The sequence below is a fragment of the Achroia grisella genome, unplaced genomic scaffold, assembly GCF_030625045.1.
Source record: "Achroia grisella isolate CSIRO2021 unplaced genomic scaffold, CSIRO_AGI_Agris_v1 utg673, whole genome shotgun sequence".
Classification (NCBI taxonomy): domain Eukaryota; kingdom Metazoa; phylum Arthropoda; class Insecta; order Lepidoptera; family Pyralidae; genus Achroia; species Achroia grisella.
In genome coordinates this window covers 8,935-31,348 of record NW_026712990.1, presented here as the reverse complement: position 1 = coordinate 31,348, position 22,414 = coordinate 8,935, and the positions used below count along the sequence as shown (strand labels likewise).

The 22,414-nt window shown below is 37.9% G+C and overlaps 1 pseudogene; it reads right to left on the bottom strand.

The window, feature by feature from the left end:
- LOC131849979 (serine hydrolase-like protein 2) overlaps nucleotides 1-22,152 on the bottom strand; it is a 39,097-nt pseudogene extending 16,945 nt beyond the window's left edge.
- Between the last annotated feature and the right edge of the window lie 262 nt (nucleotides 22,153-22,414).

Sequence of the window (22,414 nt, the reverse complement as noted above, 5' to 3'; positions counted from 1 at the left end):
ACTCCTAGTTATAAGTACGAGTATATTTTAGACAGAATCTTAATTATAGCAACTAGTGTTTACCGCTCAATGCAATATTTGAAGTTTGCTAGTTATCGACACTGGTGTAAAGGGGTCAACGTAAATTGGTAATGTTCGACGTTTTCATACAATATTACTTTCCGTCCAGTACAAGATGAGCTATTTTGCCAGGGATCAATGTCAATTGGTGGTTATCGACGTTTTCATAGAATTTTAGTATTCGTCCAGTACAAGTTGAAATAAAATCAATTAAAGTGAAAAATTATAGTAAAATGATAACAATTTACCAGTTTCAGATTTTTTCCTTTATATTCACCTATCCGCATGCCAAATTTGAACTTCCTAGGTCATCCATTCATTCATCATTAATCCATCATTTATTCATCATTCATTCATCATTCATCATTCATTCATCATTCAGTCATCATTCGTTCATCATTCAATCATCATTCGTTCATCATTCATTCATCATTTATTCATCATTCATTCATCATTCATTCATCGTTCAATCACCATTCTTTCATCATTCATTCTTCATTCAGCATTCATTCATCGTTCATTCATATGATGTATGAACATGAATTATGAATGAATGATGAATAAAGAATGAATGATGAAGGAAGGTTGAATGATTAATGAGAATAAAAAATGACTGAAAATGAAGAATTAATGGAGAACGAAGAATGAGGAATGAGAATAAAAATGAAGAATGAATATTGATATTGATGATGATGATGATTAAAGGTTATTATACTGGTTTGCATTACAAATACTTAAAAAATAGATGGTACAATATATAAAATTCAAAAATGGTATAATATAGTATAATATATAAAATATTAGATATATTAGTTATAATAATAAGGTTAATGAATGAACGATGAATGATGTTGATATGTCAAGTCTACCGTCAGTTTAATAATTATTTATAAAAACAATGATCTTACACTATCGATGTGCGCTAAATATTGAAACAATAATGAATACCAAATCTCAGTTAATAACATAATAAATACGAAATTCGACTATACTCCTAGTTATAAGTACGAGTATATTTTAGACAGAATCTAAATTATAGCAACTAGTGTTTACCGCTCAATGCAATATTTGAAGTTTGCTAGTTATCGACACTGGTGTGAAGGGGTCAACGTAAATTGGTAATGTTCGACGTTTTCATACAATATTACTTTCCGTCCAGTACAAGATGAGCTATTTTGCCAGGGATCAATGTCAATTGGTGGTTATCGACGTTTTCATAGAATTTTAGTATTCGTCCAGTACAAGTTGAAATAAAATCAATTAAAGTGAAAAATTATAGTAAAATGATAACAATTTACCAGTTTCAGATTTTTTCCTTTATATTCACCTATCCGCATGCCAAATTTGAACTTCCTAGGTCATCCATTCATTCATCATTCATCATTCATTCATCATTCATTAATCATTCATTCATCATTCATTCATCATTCATACATCATTTATTCATCATTCATTCATCATTCATTCATCATCATTCATTCATCATTCATTCATCATTCATTCATCATTCATTCATCATTCGTTCATCATTCGTTCATCATTCATTCATCATTCATTCATCATTCATTCATCATTCATTCATCATTCATTCATCATTCATTCATCATTCATTCATCAGTCATTCATCATTCATTCATCATTCATTCTTCAGTCATTCATCATTCATTCATCACTCATTCATCACTCATTCATCATTCATTCATCATTCATTCTTTCATCATTCATTCTTCATTCAGCATTCATTCATCGTTCATTAATATGATGTATAAACATGAATTATGAATGAATGATGAATGATGAATGAATGATGACTGAATAATGAATGATGAAGAAAGGTTGAATGATGAATGAGAATAAAAAATGACTGAAAATGAAGAATGAATAATGAAAACTAGCCAAGTTAGACCTTAGGCTACAGTATATTATCCTAAGTTATAAGAAGAAATGATATTTTATATTGTTATAAATACATTTCAGGACAGACCATTGAACTTGGCACCCATTTAGATCTCATCTCTTTTGTCGTAGAAGTCAACAATCAAGGCATATATCATAATATTAAACTCGGCTATCATTTCACATTTATGTTTTTGATGGGATATCATTACTTTTTGTACATAAATTATACGAGGTACTTATTTATAACTAAATTAATACCAAATTATTTTTGATAAAATAATTTAAGAAAACTATGCATTTCGTAGCATAAAACGTAACCTTATAGGTTAAATATCGAGAAACAAAACATTGAGACATATGAGGGCGGTTGCCATTCGCTCCGACAGGTTCTCGTCAACGTTTTATCGCACCGCTCCCACACGGCGCCGCGGCGCCCTATAACGAAATGCCTATTATTGAATAATTATTTATAAAAACAATGATCTTACACTATCGATGTGCGCTAAATATTGAAACAATAATTAATACCAAATCTCAGTTAATAACATAATAAATACGAAATTCGACTATACTCCTAGTTATAAGTACGAGTATATTTTAGACAGAATCTTAATTATAGCAACTAGTGTTTACCGCTCAATGCAATATTTGAAGTTTGCTAGTTATCGACACTGGTGTAAAGGGGTCAACGTAAATTGGTAATGTTCGACGTTTTCATACAATATTACTTTCCGTCCAGTACAAGATGAGCTATTTTGCCAGGGATCAATGTCAATTGGTGGTTATCGACGTTTTCATAGAATTTTAGTATTCGTCCAGTATAAGTTGAAATAAAATCAATTAAAGTGAAAAATTATAGTAAAATGATAACAATTTACCAGTTTCAGATTTTTTCCTTTATATTCACCTATCCGCATGCCAAATTTGAACTTCCTAGGTCATCCATTCATTCATCATTCATTCATTATTCATTCATTCTTCATTAATCATTCATGCTTCATTCACCATTCATCATTCATTCATTCTTCATTCATCATTCATTCAGCATTCATTCATCATTCATTCATCATTTATTCATCATTAATTCATCAGTCATTCATCATTCATTCATCAGTCATTCATTCATCAATCATTCATCAATCATTCATCATTCATTCATCATTCATTCATCATTCATTCATCATTCATTCATCATTCATTCATCATTCATTCATCATTCATTCATCATTCATTCATCATTCATTCATCAGTCATTCATCATTTATTCTTCAGTCATTCATCATTCATTCTTCATTAATTCTTCAGTCATTCATCATTCATTCATCATTCGTTCATCATTCATTCATCATTCATTCATCATTCATTCATCATTCATTCGTCATTCATTCATCATTCATTCATCATTCATTCATCATTCATTCATCATTCATTTATCATTCATTCATCAATCATTCTTCATTCACTCATCATTCATTCTTCATTCATCTTTCATTCTTCGTTCATCCATCATTCTTCATTCATCATTAATTAATCATTTATTCATCATTCATTCATCATTTATTCATTCTTCATTCATCATTAATTAATCATGAATGAAGAATGATGGATGAACGAAGAATGAAAGATGAATGAAGAATGAATGATGATTGACTGAAGAATGATTGATGAATGAATGAATGATAAATGAATGATGAATGAATGATGAATGAATGATGAATGAATGATGAATGAATGGATGACCTAGGAAGTTCAAATTTGGCATGCGGATAGGTGAATATAAAGGAAAAAATCTGAAACTGGTAAATTGTTATCATTTTACTATAATGACTGAAGAATGAATGATGAAGGAAGGTTGAATGATGAATGAGAATAAAAAATGACTGAAAATGAAGAATTAATGGAGAACGAAGAATGAAAAATGAGAATAAAAATGAAGAATGAATATTGATATTGATGATGATGATGATTATACTGGTTTGCATTACAAATACTTAAAAAATAGATGGTACAATATATAAAATTCAAAAATGGTATAATATAGTATAATATATAGAATATTAGATATATTATATATAATAATAAGGTTAATGAATGAACGATGAATGATGTTGATATGTCAAGTCTACCGTCAGTTTAATAATTATTTATAAAAACAATGATCTTACACTATCGATGTGCGCTAAATATTGAAACAATAATGAATACCAAATCTCAGTTAATAACATAATAAATACGAAATTCGACTATACTCCTAGTTATAAGTACGAGTATATTTTAGACAGAATCTTAATTATAGCAACTAGTGTTTACCGCTCAATGCAATATTTGAAGTTTGCTAGTTATCGACACTGGTGTAAAGGGGTCAACGTAAATTGGTAATGTTCGACGTTTTCATACAATATTACTTTCCGTCCGTCTTAAATTATACTTATATATTTGTGGTTATATTATTATTATATTATTTTAGTAAATACGTATGGTATAGACAATAGTTTAAACCAAAAATTAATAACAATTTTAGTATAGTTATAAGTAGGAATGTATAGTTAACTCGAGAATGAGAACTCATTGGTAAGAAATTGTTTTCTTGAGAATTCAGTAGATAACAGTCAATTTGTTACATAATCGTCTTTACGAACTATAACGTGTCAATACCAAGTTTCAGATATTAAATAATGTATATGTTGACAGAGAACATATGATATTTGCTTAACATATGCTATCCACAAATCACAAATCCTTAGTTTTGACAGTCCTCTTCTCAACATAGGCTCCTCTATATTTAATAAAGAGCAGGTTTACGTTGGACTCTCCAGAGTTAAAACCTTAGATGGAGTACGTCTTAACAATTTAGATCCAAGTCACGAGAGCTCTATTGTAGAGAACAACCATCTGTGGACGTTATACCGCCCCGATTTGCCCAAAAATTCCTGATACTGAATTGGCATTGCACTTGAACATTTAAAAGTTACAAGAAAATATAGAAAATAACACAAAAAAAAGACAATTATACCCCGTAAATATACGAAAATACAGTAATTTATCAAAAATAATTTGGTATTAATTTAGTTATAAATAAGTATAATTTATGTACAAAAAGTAATGATATCCCATCAAAAACATAAATGTGAAATGATAGCCGAGTTTAATATTATGATATATGCCTTGATTGTTGACTTCTACGACAAAAGAGATGAGATCTAAATGGGTGCCAAGTTCAATGGTCTGTCCTGAAATGTATTTATAACAATATAAAATATCATTTCTTCTTATAACTTAGGATAATATACTGTAGCCTAAGGTCTAACTTGGCTAGTTTTCATTATTCATTCTTCATTTTCAGTCATTTTTTATTCTCATCATTCATTATTCATTCATCGTTTATTCATCGTTCATTCATCATTCATTCTTTCAACAATCATTCTTCATTCATCATTCATTCATCATTCATTCATCATTTATAATTCATGTTTATACATCATATTAATGAACGATGAATGAATGCTGAATGAAGAATGAATGATGAAAGAATGAATGATGAATGAATGATGAATGAGTGATGAATGAGTGATGAATAAATGATGAATGAATGAAGAATGAATTATGAATGAATGATGAATGAGTGAAGAATGAATGATGAATGATTGATAAATGAATGATGAATGAATGATGATGATGATGATGATGAACAAAATTATTATTACTGAAATGTGAAAGCACCATAATGCGACTTTATTTATCTTCACAATTGATCTATGATTTATACAATATAAATTAATGTACTAACTCAATAAACTAATAATTATCATGGGGAAAGAATTGTTAAGAATAGGGAAAACAAAAATGTACGGTATGAGGTAGCTACCTGAATTAGACGATACTAATATCATCTATTTCTAGATACTATTTTTATAAAAATAATTAAACGCAAGAATGGATAAAAATGTCCTATATGAATAAATGATTTTAACTTTGATTTTCAATAGAGACTTTATTGTTAGCAATAAAGTTTACTGACATCCAGGCATTCTCGCCTGGAGAACATCGTGGTTAATTCCTGGTGAAATCGCCACAACGAGCTAATTGGTTAATTAGCTCATTGTATCGATTTTACCACCTATTCAACAGTTTACGGTTACAGCGCTGTTACTCAGTCTATGTCATAAGTGACCACACGGACGGTAAAAGATTATAAACTTAGTAGAAAAAAACTCTAACAGTTAACAATAATTGCACTAAAATGCATCACGCGAACATTGTGATATGTATCCTATCAAAAACATAAATGTGAAATGATAGCCGAGTTTAATATTATGATATATGCCTTGATTGTTGTCTTCTACGACAAAAGAGATGAGATCTAAATTATTACTTTCGATTGCTAGTTACTAAAATAGGAACCGACAAGTAACATGTTTAGAACTTGCGAAGGCTACAGTATATTTCGTATATGAAAACTAGCCAAGTTAGACTTTAGGCTACAGTATATTATCCTAAGTTATAAGAAGAAATGATATTTTATATTGTTATAAATACATTTCAGGACAGACCATTGAACTTGGCACCCATTTAGATCTCATCTCTTTTGTCGTAGAAGTCAACAATCAAGCCATATATCATAATATTAAACTCGGCTATCATTTCACATTTATGTTTTTGATGGGATTAATAATACTGCAGATGTATTATTTATGAATTTTATTATATATGATTATATTACTTATATTTAACACGACAACCCTTTGTTATATGACTCGACTCGATACACAGACAGACCATAGACCAAGTAATTAATCATAACCATAGACACATATTTTTATGGCTCTGAATACACAACAAACTGGTTACTTAAACCAATTACGCAGCGAACGCAACGGAAGCCCTCAAATGTGAATAATTTTCCCCGTTTTTGCAATGTTTGTGACTGACGCTTCGCTTCTATTGGTCGTAGTATAACGTTATATAGCTTAAAGCCTTCCTCGACAAATGGACTATCCAACAGAAAAATAATATTTCACTACGAACTAGTAGTTCCTGAGATTAGCGCGTTCAAAGAAACAAACAAACTTTTCAGCTTTATAATTTATTTATTTCTTTCTTTCACATATTTTCCCTGAATTCTGAGGTAGGTATAGAAGATACCTGTGTTTCAGAAGGGTCGAAGAATATAAGGGTCGGCAACGCGCACGTGACACCCCTGGTGTCTAAGGTGTTCATAGGCTACGGTAACCATTTACCATCAGATGGGCCGTATGTCCGTTTGCCACCAATGGGATATAAACGAAAAAAAATTACTTACCAGTAAGAAACGCCATAGAATGTCCCATATATATAAAAGTATCCCATTCCATGTAATTGACTATCCGACGGAGGACCTCCGTCATAAACGACATTGTCACTAAAGGTCCGCCCGATGGTATGTGCTCGGACTTGCCATGCCCTGAAAAATAATATATATTTTTTTTTTGATAATCAATTCTAAGCAGCTGAAATCTTAAAGAGACTGAGGATGTAAACCGTGGGATATATAATGTGCTTTAAATATTTACATTATCAAAAAGTAAGTGCTGCCCCACTGGTGCCCCGCCAGCGTATACCGTTAGCGCAGCCAGGTGCACCATTCCACTATCATCCTGTGGCGAATTTACTATTATCGCGCGGCAACACCGTTGCCTAGTTACGACAGAACAAGAAGATAACTGGCCTGTCACTGGGGACCGAATAACTTTCTTGTACCAATTGTAAATATTTCATCAAAATCTATATATTCATATAAATAAAATTGGAGTGTCTGTTTGTAATATTGAAATAACCGTTTTTTTACTACATGTCTGTCTGTCTGTCTGTTTGTTCCGGCTAATCTCTGAAATGGCTGGACCGATTTTGACGGTACTTTTTTTGGCAGGTAACTGATGTAATAGTATATATAGTAACTTAGGTGACTTTTATTTTAGAAAAATTATTTTATTTTAGAACAATAAAGTTAAATTCCACGCGGACGAAGTCGCGGGTACAGCTAGTACATAATGTAAATAGCCATCATCTTCAAATGGTCTCATCACTCCACCTCCTCCTTTCCTGCTACAATACACGTTCAAAATTCAAATTCAAAATATCTTTATTCATGTAGGTCTATTACAGACTTATGATACATCAAATCTACCGTCAGTTCGGAATGATTTCGAGATGAGGAGAACTGACATGAAACTCAGCTTGTATCAAATAAATGTTGTACATGTTTCCAATAGTACAGATACATTTTTAAATTCAAATTTGGGAAGGCGAGGAAGACGCAATATACATAAATAATAGAGATCCCAAAATAGCTGCTAAAATCCATTAAAAAAAACTGTGGCTTGATCTTCAAAATATATATTCATAAATTCGTCGTCGTATAAAGTGTCCCAACATGTTTCCCAGGGGGAAAGGGGATTGTTAGTAATGTGGATTTATGATCTTATTGCTAGCAATGTACCATAACACGTTGACCTCCACGCGGTTCCCCCTGGAAACCATCGTGATAAATTCTTGGTGAATTTGTCACGATGGGCTAACTGACCTGACCTCATGCTCAAATTATCACCCTCCACTGGTGCCAGCGTAAACCGTTAGCGCGGGCGGGACCATTTCATTATCATCCACACAAAAAAACATGTTTCCCATAGATAAACAATTAATTAAATGGGTGCTGCTTGTGCTCTAATACTACGACTGATTTCCTCTTATTAACTGTTTAACCAGTTGTTGTGTATTCAATTATTTTCTATTTGATTATATAATTGAATTACTGCTAATCGGTAGTTTGTATTCACACATTTAAACTTAAATTGTAAAGTAAGAATAAAATTATTTAAAAGAGCCAAGTTTCTTGCTCGTTCTTCTTGTGATGAGACAGCTTTCGGAATGAGCGGTAGATTAAAAAAAAAAAAAGAGCAACACACAAGTTTCTTGCCTATTCTTCTTGTGATGAGACAGCTTTCCAAATGAGCGGTAGATTAAAAAAAATTTTTTGACTATTCAATAGTGCTTAAATTAAGTTTATTTGAATAAATTATTTTCTATTCTATTAATATACTCACCAGGGAAATCAAAACTGACATAATAATAGCTATCAGGCAGTAAGTCCACCAGGCGAATGAACGTTGCCGCCGTGTCTGTGTACCCGTGGACCAGCAGCATCGGCGGGTTGCTGCTCTGGCCCCACGATATCACTAGAACATAAAATATAAAATACTCCAGTTTAGGATTGCCATGCCCAAAATTAAAATACATGGATTGAAACTTTAAAAAACCAGGACTATCCAGTTTAAAAACAGAACGCAGTAATAGTGTTGGAATAGTTATATCAATACTGACCCCGGAAACGTTGTTTTGCCATATAAATTTAAGGGTGAAAAACTAGGGTTCTATGTTTTTAATAATAATATAAATAAAAAAAATTGTCTAAAAAATAAAAATATAATGTTACGGATGGATAATCATCACTTGGGGGTATGAAAAATAGATAGTAGCCGATTCTCAGACCCACTGAATATGCAGTTTCAGAGGAGTATGGTGACTTAACATTGTGACACGAGAATTTTATATATAAGATGTAGTAAAATTCAAGTAATTAATATAATCAGGTTCTTAATAAAAAGTATTTGATGAAATTATACTTTAATAAGTGGCCGCTTATTTTAAAAACTCAGGACGCTGCCACGTAACTATTCAGGACTTTCCAGGACACTTGAAAAACTAGGACATGTCCTGGGAAAACAGGACGGTTGGCAACTCTACTCCAGCTGTACTCTGTATCCATGTGTAAAGGTTTTAACATATTCAGTGCTCACCACTCGGATTCGAGTATGGCAGGGCCATAGTGGCGGTGCCTCCCACTCGGATCCGAGCGAGCGACCCGTTTATTTTGTAGTAGTCAGTACTAGTCAGCAAGTCATCGGATTCTATTCCACTCGGACCCGAGCATACGACCCGTTCATTTTGTAGTAGTCAGTATCTGTGGTACTAGTCAGTAAGTCATCGGATTCTATTCCACTCGGATCCAAGACTAGAGGGCGCTGTGTGCATTATCCTGATATTATTATTAAATATAATGTAACTTAGTAACTAAGTAATCTCAAAGATCGTGAGGTCGAATCTGGGAGACCTTCATTTTGTAGTAGTCAGTACTAGTCAGTAAGCCAGTGAATTCTACGTTTTCAAAAATGCACTCGCGAAACAAATATCTATACATATATATAAAATTTTAGTGTCTGTTTATAATATTGAAATAACCGTTTTTACTACATGCATATGAATATAAATATGGTATATAGACCAAAATAATATTTTTTACAATTTTTGTCTGTCTGTCTTTTGAATCATCAAAGTTCAAGCATTCTCCGTCTATCACATCAGTCATCAACACAAACATGCTTATCGCATGTTTGTTTGTGTTGGTACAACAAATATTCAATATTGTTACAACTAGAATATTAATGTGCTCAAATATAATGTTAAATATTACCAACTATTGTGATAAATTAATAATAATAATTTACTCAGTATCATAGTACAGAGTAAAAATATAGAAAACTTAAAAACTAATATTTCGCTATGAGCTGTAAGGGCCTCCACTCAGCTGATGCCGCAGCGTGTCACTGCAGCGCTGATTTAAAATTGATGAAATGATTTAAAAAAGAAATAGAATTCTTAATGCATCTATATTCATATTTTACTCTCTTATAGAATGTTATTATGGGGAAAAGCGGCAGATATTAAAAATATATTCATATTACAAAAACGTGCCATTCGAGCGATCTACTGTATGAAGAGTCGTGACTCATTAAGAGAGAAATTCAAAGAGGCAAATATTCTCACCGTTGCTTCTCAATTTATATATTCAAATATCCTATATGTTCATAAAAATCTTGACTTATTTTCAAAAAACAGCAATATTCATAATATTAATACTAGATTTAAAGACAAACTTGCTGTCCCTAAGTATTGTTTAGAAAAAGTCAATAGGTTTATGGGAATAGGCATAAAAATTTACAATTAGATACCAAAAGGATATGTTGGAATTACCCTTAAATAAATTCAAAACATCTGTTAAATCATATTTACTGAGCAAAGCCTATTACTCACTAAACGATTACTTGAATGAGGAGCGTGCATGGCAAGAGTTGTTCATGCACGGGATTTTCATTTAATGTTAGACATAGACACCTATATACATTGTAAATAAACTGACTTTTAAAAAAAAGTAATTCAATTTTCTTGCCAATTGGATCTATATACCGAACTGAACGGTAGGGAAATACTTAAACTGATAATGTAAAAATTTGACGTTCATAAGCGGCTAAAATGTCCTACATGAATAAATGATTTTGAATTTGAATTTGATGATGATATTATCGACTTTGAATCTTCATGATGATTTGATTTGATTTTTTTGAAGAAAATTATTGATTTGAATTACATTGACTCATTCAATATTAGCAGCATTTACACTGACAATTTTTTTCCCGCGCAATCATGTTATGTGTTGCAAAAATATACATTTTTAAAAATATAAAGTATTTGATACTCTATTCTGTAAGACCGTAGGTACTCTTTTATTTGCCTCCTTCGAAGTTAGATATACTCTATTTCTTCTAATAAACGTTGGCAATCCGAGTTACAGAGTAGGTACATTGTACTTTTGACATGACCTTTCTATATTTCGCACAGACCTTGCCCGTCGGAGATTAATTAGTTTAAATATACGTAACTGAGAACAAAATATTGTTTGTTTCATAATGTGTAAATTATTTTAAAACAGCTTGGTATTTGCAAGTAAATGTTTGTATAGATTCCTTTTGAATGTTTCATCCGCATTTAGAATCCATAGAATAAAACATTTTCTGTATGAAACTGTGTAAGCATTATTTGAACGGATGGTTATTTATGGATAACTAGCTGTACACGTGACTTAGTCCGCGTGGAATTTAATTTAATTTTTCTAAAATAAAAGTAGTTACTCCTTATTAAATTAAATACCTGCCAATAAAAGTCCCGTCAAAATCGGTCCAGCCATTTCAGAGATTAGCCGGAACACTGTCTGTTTGTTCCGGCTAATCTCTGAAATACAGGCCTTGTAAAAAATGTTATTTTGGTGTATGTACCGTATTTATATTCATATGCATATAGTAAAAAACGATTATTTCAATATTAGGCCGCTGCCCCCGGGAGTCGGAAGGCGCGTCGGCAGGCACCGAGTCGCTGGTACGCCCGGACGTCAATCTATCCTCCTCGAGGTGAGAGAGTGCCCTTTTCAAAGCACTCCCTACCTGAAGGGCCTCAATCAACGCCGCGGGCGCGTTGCGGGTGAAGGACCAGGTGCCTTTTTATAGGCACCACGATGATTCGTCCTGAGAAGGACGTTTAAACGATGCTGATGCGACGGTGACACGATGCGATGACACGATGCGTGAAGAGGATTGTGATGACTATACTTAACGACGGCGATGATGGACGGGCAGTGAATGAGAAAACGGTTCTTGTGGTTCAGAATGCAGAGGCGAGGAGAATTTCTTCAGTGGTTGATTCCTTTTCAGGTCGATTTCGCTATCCGAAGATCAATGTCGCTATTCAGAGGTTGAATTCGCTATTCTGATTTGTAGCGCTTTTTGGACGCTACTTATATACGATTTTTGGCTACTAGCCAGCGGACCCTTGGCCGCCCTATTCTCCTCACCCCTTTATATAATTTTTATTATATTTTATCAATCTTACATTTTGTGTTTACAATTTGTGCATCAAACGTCAATACCATCTTTAATTTACATTTTTATTATGATGTGTGCGCTGCGCGACGTGCGGTTTAGGAATAATTCGCGATTTCGCGGATCGCGCCTTTTATATGACCTCGCTCCCCTTCCCCCTCATATATATATAGCGCGGGAGAGCGAGGTCGCGCGTCAGTCGAACGAATGCTGCCGCGCAACGCACATTACAATTATTATTACATATCTACAAATGAAATGATACTATAAAAAGATCCCTATGTATTTTGGGATCTATTTTTTATACTATATTCTATTCTGTTTCTATTTGCCGACCTATTTATTTTTAGGGGATTGAAACCACAACCATTATAATCATTTATTTGTCAAGCATTTTTGTAAATAATAACATAAAGAACTTAAATTTCTATAAACTTATCCCTATCAAATCTATTAATCTTAAGGTGTTACTATGTAACAATTGTACTATTTATAAATTTGCTATATCTAATCGAACTTATTTCTACAAACTATGACTATATATAATCTTTAAGCGGTGGTCCGGAACATTATTCTCCCGCCGCTGCAGCGGTCGTCGAGGGCGCTGCAGGAGCCTTGTCTGGTTCCGGAGCCCGCTCTTCACTATCAGCAACTCCCGTTGGCAGGACCACGAGTCGTTTGGTTGGCCTCCTCAGCACGCCATTCTTGGTCTGGATGTCGGCCACTCGGATGACGCCGTCTGGGCCGGGAAACACTGCTATTACTCTCCCGCGCGGCCATGTGTTGCGCGGGAGATTGGAGTCGACGATCAGGACTAAGTCTCCGATGCGCAGAGGTTGCCCCGTGCCGCGGGGCTCCCGCCGGTGTTGAAGTTCCGGTAGGTACTCCCGGAGCCATCGGCTCCAGAAGTGGTCTGCTAGCCGCTGCGCTCTCTTCCAGTGACTCCGGCTATCGATATCGGTGTCTTCAAAGCTTCCCGGAGTTTGCACTTTGCCCGATCCTCCCAGTAGAAAGTGGTTAGGCGTGAGGGCTTCCTCGTCGTCCGGTTCAGTTGACACATGTGTGAGCGGACGGCTATTCACGGTATATTCCGCCTCACACAGCAGTGTGACTAATGTTTCTTCCGAAGGGTGCCGCTCATGCAGTGTGGCGGCTAATGCTGTTTTCACGGAGCGGACGAGACGTTCCCACGCTCCGCCCATGAATGGTGCGCTGGGGCTGATGAACCGCCAGCGTATACGATGATTAGCCGCGTCTTCGCGACTTGCTTCTATGGCGGCGCGACGTAGCTCTGCGTCTGCGCCGTGGAAGTTGGTCCCATTGTCGGACCAGATCTCGGTTGGCTTCCCTCGTCGGGCCATCATCCGCCTGAGTGCGGATATTGCGGAGTCTGTAGACAATGAGGTGGTTAACTCTAAATGTACTGCTCGCGTTGTCAAGCATGTGAACAACGCGACGTAGCGTTTGTGGTGTTGTCGCCCCACGGTGACACTAAGAGGCCCGAAGAAGTCCACGCCTGTGTATGTGAACGGCCTCTGGTGATGGGCGAGTCGGCTGACCGGATGGTCTCCGGTGGGCGGGATCGATGCTGTTGCGCGTCGTAGTCGGCACAGTTGACATCGCTTGACGATGCTGCGAATTGTCGGTCTCGCTCGAAGTATCCAATAATGCTGTCGAGCTTCGTTCATCACCAACTCGACTCCGGCGTGGTGATGCGTTCTATGCACCCAGTCCAGGTACAACTGGGTATATCGATGATTCCCATCCAGGACTATCGGTTTCTTCATGCTGTCTGTAACATCGACGACTGCTGCTATTCTTGATTTCAACTTGATATAACCGTCTTCTTCGATCACCGCTAGTGGTTTCAGTCGGCTATTGTTATCGACTGTCCCTTTACCGCGGAGTGTTTCTATTTCGTTCTTGAACGATTCTTGTTGCGCGGCCCGTATCCACAATTGTTCCGCGCGCTGTATATATTCCGCAGTTAATTTGATGAAATTTCTTTCTTCACTATTGTCGAACCTCGGCGCTGTCCGTACTATTTTGCGAGCTGTCTTCTTATTCCACGCCGGGTCCTTCTCTATATTGCGCGCTGTGCGCCTATAATGTACAGCGTTTTGTGAGGCGGTGTTTTTTCTATTTTCGACCGCTTCGCGTAACCGGTCGATGAACTGCAACACGCGTGCTGTGGCTCGTAGTAGTCGCAGCCATGACGTGAAGCGTGTGATGTCCGGGAGTACGCCGCTGTCTGTTGTGTTGCTATCGCCTGTGTATACCATGTGCGTGCGTTCTTCTCCGGTGTCTGTTGTTATGCCACCAGACTCATCTTGCCCGGGCCATTCTTCCTGCGGCTTGTATAGGAACTGGGGTCCGGTGAACCATCGATGTTCCGTGTCGAAATCCGTGGGCACTCCTCGAGTTGCGTCATCGGCCACGTTGTGACGCGTAGGTACCCATTTCCATTCGTTCGCTTTCGTTTCTTCTTCTATTTCCGCGACTCTATGCGCCACGAATGGTTTGAATGTGCGTGGACCAGCCCTTAACCACGCTAATACTGTTCTTGAATCGCTCCAGAAGTATCGACGGTCCGGTTTAATCTGGTATTCTTCTGTAGCCGTACGTGCTAACCGGCAACCCAGGACAGCGGCTTGCAACTCGAGTCTTGGTATAGATACTATCTTCAGAGGTGAAACTCGCGCCTTGGCTATGGCGAGTGTCACGTGAATGTTGCCGTCCTTGTCTTGCACTCTCCAATACACGGCGGCGGCGTAGGCGTTCTCGCTTGCGTCTACGAATGTGTGCAGTTCCCTGGATGACGCGCTGCTCAGCTCCGGATGACATCGTGGCACGTTGATATGGCGTAAATTGACTAAGTGCTGTGTCCACTTCGTCCAGTCTTCGGCTAACTTCTCAGGCAATTTCTCGTCCCAACCGATGCCGATTCGCCATGTTTCTTGTAAAATGCCTTTCGCTTGCACGGTGACGGGTGATGCTAATCCTAGTGGGTCGAAGAGAGACATGACCGTCCGGAGGGCTTCTCTCTTCGTCGGTGTGCGACTTCCGTTGACTATCTCTTGCGGAATTCGGGCCATATTTAAGTTGAAGCCCAATGTGTCCGTGGCGGGCCTCCATGTGAGGCCTAATATTTTCTCTTCTTTGTCGGCTCTATCTATGGAGACGGTCCTATCTTCTATTCTTGTGCTGTTGTATTTTTCTTGTAGTTGTGGGCTGTTCGATGTCCACTTCCTTAAATGGAATTTTGCTTTCCTATGTACGGTGTCAACTTCATGGGTGATTTTCATAGCTTCTTCCTCCGTTTGGAAACTTTGAAGGTAATCATCCATATAGTGGTTATGGATAATTGCGTCGGCTGCTCTTGGATATTGTTCCTTGTGTTGTTCTGCGTTGTGGTTCTTGATGTACAAAGCGATGCACGGTGAGCAGGCGGCGCCGAAGATCACTGCCTTCATTCTATATTCGCGGGGTGGTCCCTCCCGCCGGTGTTGTCGCCACAGGAACCGCAGGACATCTCTATCTTCTTCGTTGATTTCTATTCGTAGAAACATTTCTTCTATATCTGCGGCGACGGCTATTGGATGTTGTCTGAATCGCATTAACACCCCTGGTAACGATTGAAGTAAGTCCGGACCGGTCAGCAGATGATCGTTGAGTGACGTCCCCCTGGCGCGAGCGGCTGCATCGAAGACTGGACGAACTTTCCCCGGCTTAGCTGGATGAAGCACGGGAAAGTGCGGAAGATACCAGGTGCGGGCGTCCGATGGGGTGGTGGCGGCTTCTTCTGCGTAGCCTTTTTCTATTAGGAGCGCTATTTGTCGCTCGTATTCTTCTTTCAGCTGTGGATTCCTATCTATTTTCTTCTCTGTGCTGTACAGCCTGTTGAGCGCCGCATCGTAGTTGTTCGGCAACTCGACTTTATCTGTTTTCCACAGTAGCGATGTACTATATCCCCCATCTGGCAGAGCGCGAGTCTTCTTCTGTAGTATCTGTAGTGCTCGCTCTTGAGGGTCGGCGCGTGTCTTTCTTGGCAGCACGCCTAGTGATTCTATAGAGAAATATCTTCTTAATTCCTCTTCTATTCTATCCTCGGCCCCCTCACGTATATGATATACATGGTGGACTTGATGGCCGAGACTGCGAGTGGACGCTCCATGCAGCACCCATCCGAGCGGAGTTTTCGATGCGACTGGTTGTGACGAAGATCCTCGGCGAACTTCTATGGCCAGTAACAGTTCCCAATTGTCTTGGCCGATGAGGATCGTTGGTGTGGCGTCGTGGTAACACAGTATCTTCTTGATGCCAGCCAGGTGTTGACATCGTCGGATATCCCTTTCTTCTATTTGTTGTTTGGCGAGTTTGAGTCCCTTCATTGTCCTGGCGGAGATCTCATACTCCTCTTCTGAACCGCATAACGTTAGAGTTACGCGTCTCGAGCTATTTGTTCGAACCGTTGCGCCGGCCAGTGCTTCTATTTTCAGTGGTTCTGTCGGCCCCTCCGCGCCGACTCTTGTGGCTATTTCCTCATCTATGAGGGTGACGGTAGATCCATCGTCGAGGAGGGCGAAAGTGTCGATGCTGGCCCGAGGTCCGACTATTTTCACCGGCAGTATTTTGAGATAACTGCGCGGTGAACGTGTGAGCGAGACGCCTGTCGATACTGTTGCTGTCTCTGTCTTCTGTGTCTCGCCCGTTGCCCTGTAGTGCAACAATTTGTGATGCATACGTGGACAGTCATCTATTCCGCAAGTCTTCGTCTTGCAGTTATGTGTCTGTGTTCGATATTGTAGGCATCGGAAACACAGACGTTGCGCCTTCGCTATTTCCCAACGCCCGTAGCTATTTTCTTTCTTGAATTTTTCACACTGTTGCGCCGCCGTGTGCGAATTTGATTTGCACACGGGACACGTTGGCTTGTGGCGGGGTGGGCTGTCCGTCTTGCTCGCTGTATGTGTTCGCTGCGGACGGATTTGAACACGACGACTTTCCGACGGCTTCGGTTTGTCGTCCATGCTTGCTATCTTCATGGGTTCGGCGCTTACGCTATAAATTTCAGCTTCTATCTTCACGAAGTTGTAGTACTGTACTAAATCCGGTACGTCTTCGTGGGCTTGCTGCTGGCAGTAAACATACCACCTATGTCGAATGTTCGGCGGTAGTTTTTCTATTAATAACTTCGCCACTTCCGGGTTGTATAGGAAGTTGATCTTCTTCAACGTCTTCAATGACACGATGCTATTCTTGACGGCTGTGGCGAATCTGCAGAACTCCCCCGGTGTGTCCTTCGGTGGTGGAAGACTCCGCAGCTTTGCTATTTCGACTTCTGCTATGTTGTTCGGTCGACCGAAGGTGAGCTCCAACTCGTGCATGATCTCTTCGGCCGGCGTGTTTGCTATTAGGAGGCTCTTCATTGCTGACCTAGCCTCCCCTCGTAAGGCTCTCCGGAGCCTTTCTATGTTCTGCGACGGCGTTAGATACCCCGCAGATTCTTCGTAGGCTGCCTTGAAGGCCAGCCAATCTGTATGCGCCCCGTAGAACGGTGTGAGTTCCCCTCTATACTGTGCTGCTAGGGGACCCGACGTTGACGCTTGTGGGTGCGGCGCGACGGCCGCTAGCGACGATGTAGTCGCCCTGACGATTTCGGTCACTGCAGTTGCGAGATCACCAACTTGAATGGTGTCTGTGGGTGCCAATCGTTGGTGAGTTTCTATGGTACCCCGAAGCGGCTCCTCTATTCTCGCCGGTGTGGGCCTCTTCGGTGGATTCGGTGGTGCTTCTGGTGGAGGTGGTGGTGGCTCGGACTGCTGCTCGAGCCATTCGACGACCCTATTGTGGCCGTCTTGCGATGCTGGTTCCGACGGTTCTTCGTCTTCTTCTCCGAAGGCTTCCAGTCGGGCTAGCTTGGCCTCCGCCAACTGTAATCGATAGCGAATGACCTCTTCTCGGGCGATAGCGATTTGTTGCTGTCTCTCCTTTTCTCTATCGGAGAGCTGTGATCGCGCCGTTGTTTGTTGAACGACGGTTTCTTCGACGTCTTGTGTCCCTTGTGGCGACCTCGGCGGTATGCTATGTCGAATAGGGAACGGGTTTTCCCTCCGCGGTGGGTCTGGGACCTGTTCTGCATCTGTTTGATGCTCTTCTGTCTTCTCCTCTTGCATTTTGCCAGTTCTGCTTCGTGTGACGGGCATCTTCTATTCTTCTTGATCCTTGATCGAAGGACCAGCAGATGTGCTGGCCGCTGCCCCCGGGAGTCGGAAGGCGCGTCGGCAGGCACCGAGTCGCTGGTACGCCCGGACGTCAATCTATCCTCCTCGAGGTGAGAGAGTGCCCTTTTCAAAGCACTCCCAACCTGAAGGGCCTCAATCAACGCCGCGGGCGCGTTGCGGGTGAAGGACCAGGTGCCTTTTTATAGGCACCACGATGATTCGTCCTGAGAAGGACGTTTAAACGATGCTGATGCGACGGTGACACGATGCGATGACACGATGCGTGAAGAGGATTGTGATGACTATACTTAACGACGGCGATGATGGACGGGCAGTGAATGAGAAAACGGTTCTTGTGGTTCAGAATGCAGAGGCGAGGAGAATTTCTTCAGTGGTTGATTCCTTTTCAGGTCGATTTCGCTATCCGAAGATCAATGTCGCTATTCAGAGGTTGAATTCGCTATTCTGAGGTCAGATTCGCTATCCTGAGGTCAGATTCGCTATGATTTGTAGCGCTTTTGGACGCTACTTATATACGATTTTTGGCTACTAGCCAGCGGACCCTTGGCCGCCCTATTCTCCTCACCCCTTTATATAATTTTTATTATATTTTATCAATCTTACATTTTGTGTTTACAATTTGTGCATCAAACGTCAATACCATCTTTAATTTACATTTTTATTATGATGTGTGCGCTGCGCGACGTGCGGTTTAGGAATAATTCGCGATTTCGCGGATCGCGCCTTTTATATGACCTCGCTCCCCTTCCCCCTCATATATATATAGCGCGGGAGAGCGAGGTCGCGCGTCAGTCGAACGAATGCTGCCGCGCAACGCACATTACAATTATTATTACATATCTATAAATGAAATGATACTATAAAAAGATCCCTATGTATAGTTTATGCCTATGTATTTTAGGATCTATTTTTTATACTATATTCTATTCTGTTTCTATTTGCCGACCTATTTATTTTTAGGGGATTGAAACCACAACCATTATAATCATTTATTTGTCAAGCATTTTTGTAAATAATAACATAAAGAACTTAAATTTCTATAAACTTATCCCTATCAAATCTATTAATCTTAAGGTGTTACTATGTAACAATTGTACTATTTATAAATTTGCTATATTTAATCGAACTTATTTCTACAAACTATGACTATATATAATCTTTAAGCGGTGGTCCGGAACACAAACATTGCTAGCGATACAGTAATTAACTCACATCGCTCTTCCCATCTTCCCTTTCCGCCCAGTCAAAGATTGACATCTCTGATTACATAGATTCAATTTTGAATTCGTTCTTATAAGGGCGATGTTAAATATCCCACTTTGAGTATTGTCTCAATATTATAACTGTTTGGGTTTGTTCCGTTGCCTGTAGTCTATTTTAAAAATGTGAAATAACTTTGGCCAAAATGTAAAAAAAAAATTTTTCTAAAACATGATATTGTAGAGATCAGAAGGGAACTGTAGAGAAAATATATATATTGTCATATTTATATTTAAGGCTACAAAATAAAGACATATGTTTAGAGATTACAGTTTTCATTGGTAGTATAGAAGATTCCCTAAAAAACAGGCGATGACAACTGTTAAAAAAAATGTGTTAATTGCTCTATTATTTAAACGCAGGTTATCTAAAAGTGATCTTTACCGACTTTCAACTAGTTTTGGCGCCATCATTATACGGTTATACATACATAATTAGGTTTAATTTCGCTGTGTTGTATTTCAGTGACGTAAGTACTGACAATACCGTCTTTACCATAAGGGTACACGGGGCCCGTGTCGAGGGCCCCCGCTCTCGGGCGGCTCTCGAAGCACTGACAATTTTTCTTACACATTTATTCTCAAAAGATTTTTGTCGGGCACAGTGTAGTGTGTTTTTCACAAACCAATAATGTTATTTTTCTTATACCTAATGAACTTTTTTTACTTTCCAAAAGGGCCCAGTATTCTAGTGTGACCAAGAGCCCCAGCCTAGTTTAAGACGGCGGTGAGGACTGATACTATTGATTCAATTTTTTTTTTAATATTAGTACTAACAAACAGTAATACAATATATTATGTATATATACCTACAATATGAGATAAGATGAAATATTTTGAAATGTATCAACAACGACGTTAATTACTTTACTTAATAAAGACAATTTATATAAACATGCAATTTTTTTAAAGAAGTTTCGCTGAATTTTATTTAAAGTTACAATATATAGACTTAATGCAACGTATATACATATATTAATATAAAACGTAAAATGAAATAAAATAAAATAATAAAAACAGGAATTGCTAAGAATAAAAATTAATTAATAGTTCATATATTAAGTTTAGTGGGTAAATTTGGATATTGCAGCCTTACTCATAACGGAAACGCAAAATAGAAGAGTAAATCGTACTTCCCTTGAACGATCGTCAAAATTTGAATGATCATTCAGTATGAATCAATCGTACATAACAAAGACGATTTATGTTTTTTAAATCGAGGAGAACCAGAGCAACAAATTGTGAATGTTGGTCAGGATATTATATTATAATTATAGTTTTTATCACCTGTCTTATACCTATTTACAAGCCCACATTAAAATCAATTTTCCTTACTACTCTTTGCCATAAGCAATTATTAAGTTATAAATTTCCGTGTTAGTCGAATTTGAATTTAACAGTGAAGTTTGAAGGTCTGTTTTAAGTCATTCGATTATTAAAATAAATTATTACTCACTGGCCACTTTCCCCCATGGCATTTCCACGAACCATTCCTTTGTCAGTTTATTTGTCATGATTTAAAAAAGAAAACTGTCACAGAAGTTCACTTTTTAATTAAAGTCACACTTATATTTAAATTGAAATTTAAATAAAGAACAAATATCTACACTTGTCTATTACTCTATATATTTTTTATATCATTACGGAACGAAATAAAGTTCTAATATCACATTAATTTTCATTCATAAATATTATATAAGTAATACAATTGTTTACGTCATTTCGTTACATTTATGTTTATAAAACTGAAACGAGTTCTCTCAGTGATAACAAATTGTAAACTGTTATATTCCATATGAAATAATTATCAATATCAAACATAATTCTGTCGACTCATCAGACGCAAACGCCATATTGAATTTGAGATAAGTTTCCGCGTTACAATAAAACTGATTGGATAAAATTAACGCAAATTAATATTAAATAAAAGTCGCGACTCTTATTCCAGAACGTCTGGCTTACTGTTTATTTAGTTATTAACATTCATGGAGTTCCGTTGACTGACAGACAGTCAATCAATCATATATCAATCATTTATTTGCATAATAAAGGTCATCTCTATAGATTGAGGTTATATTATACTCTGCGCGCTCTAGAATGTTTTAAATGACAGCTGACTTGTAGCGTTTTTAATAGATTATATAACGCGTTTCGAGTGTGACTATGGCTGTATAGGTACAGTTATTTAGGAGTCTCGTCTTTGTTG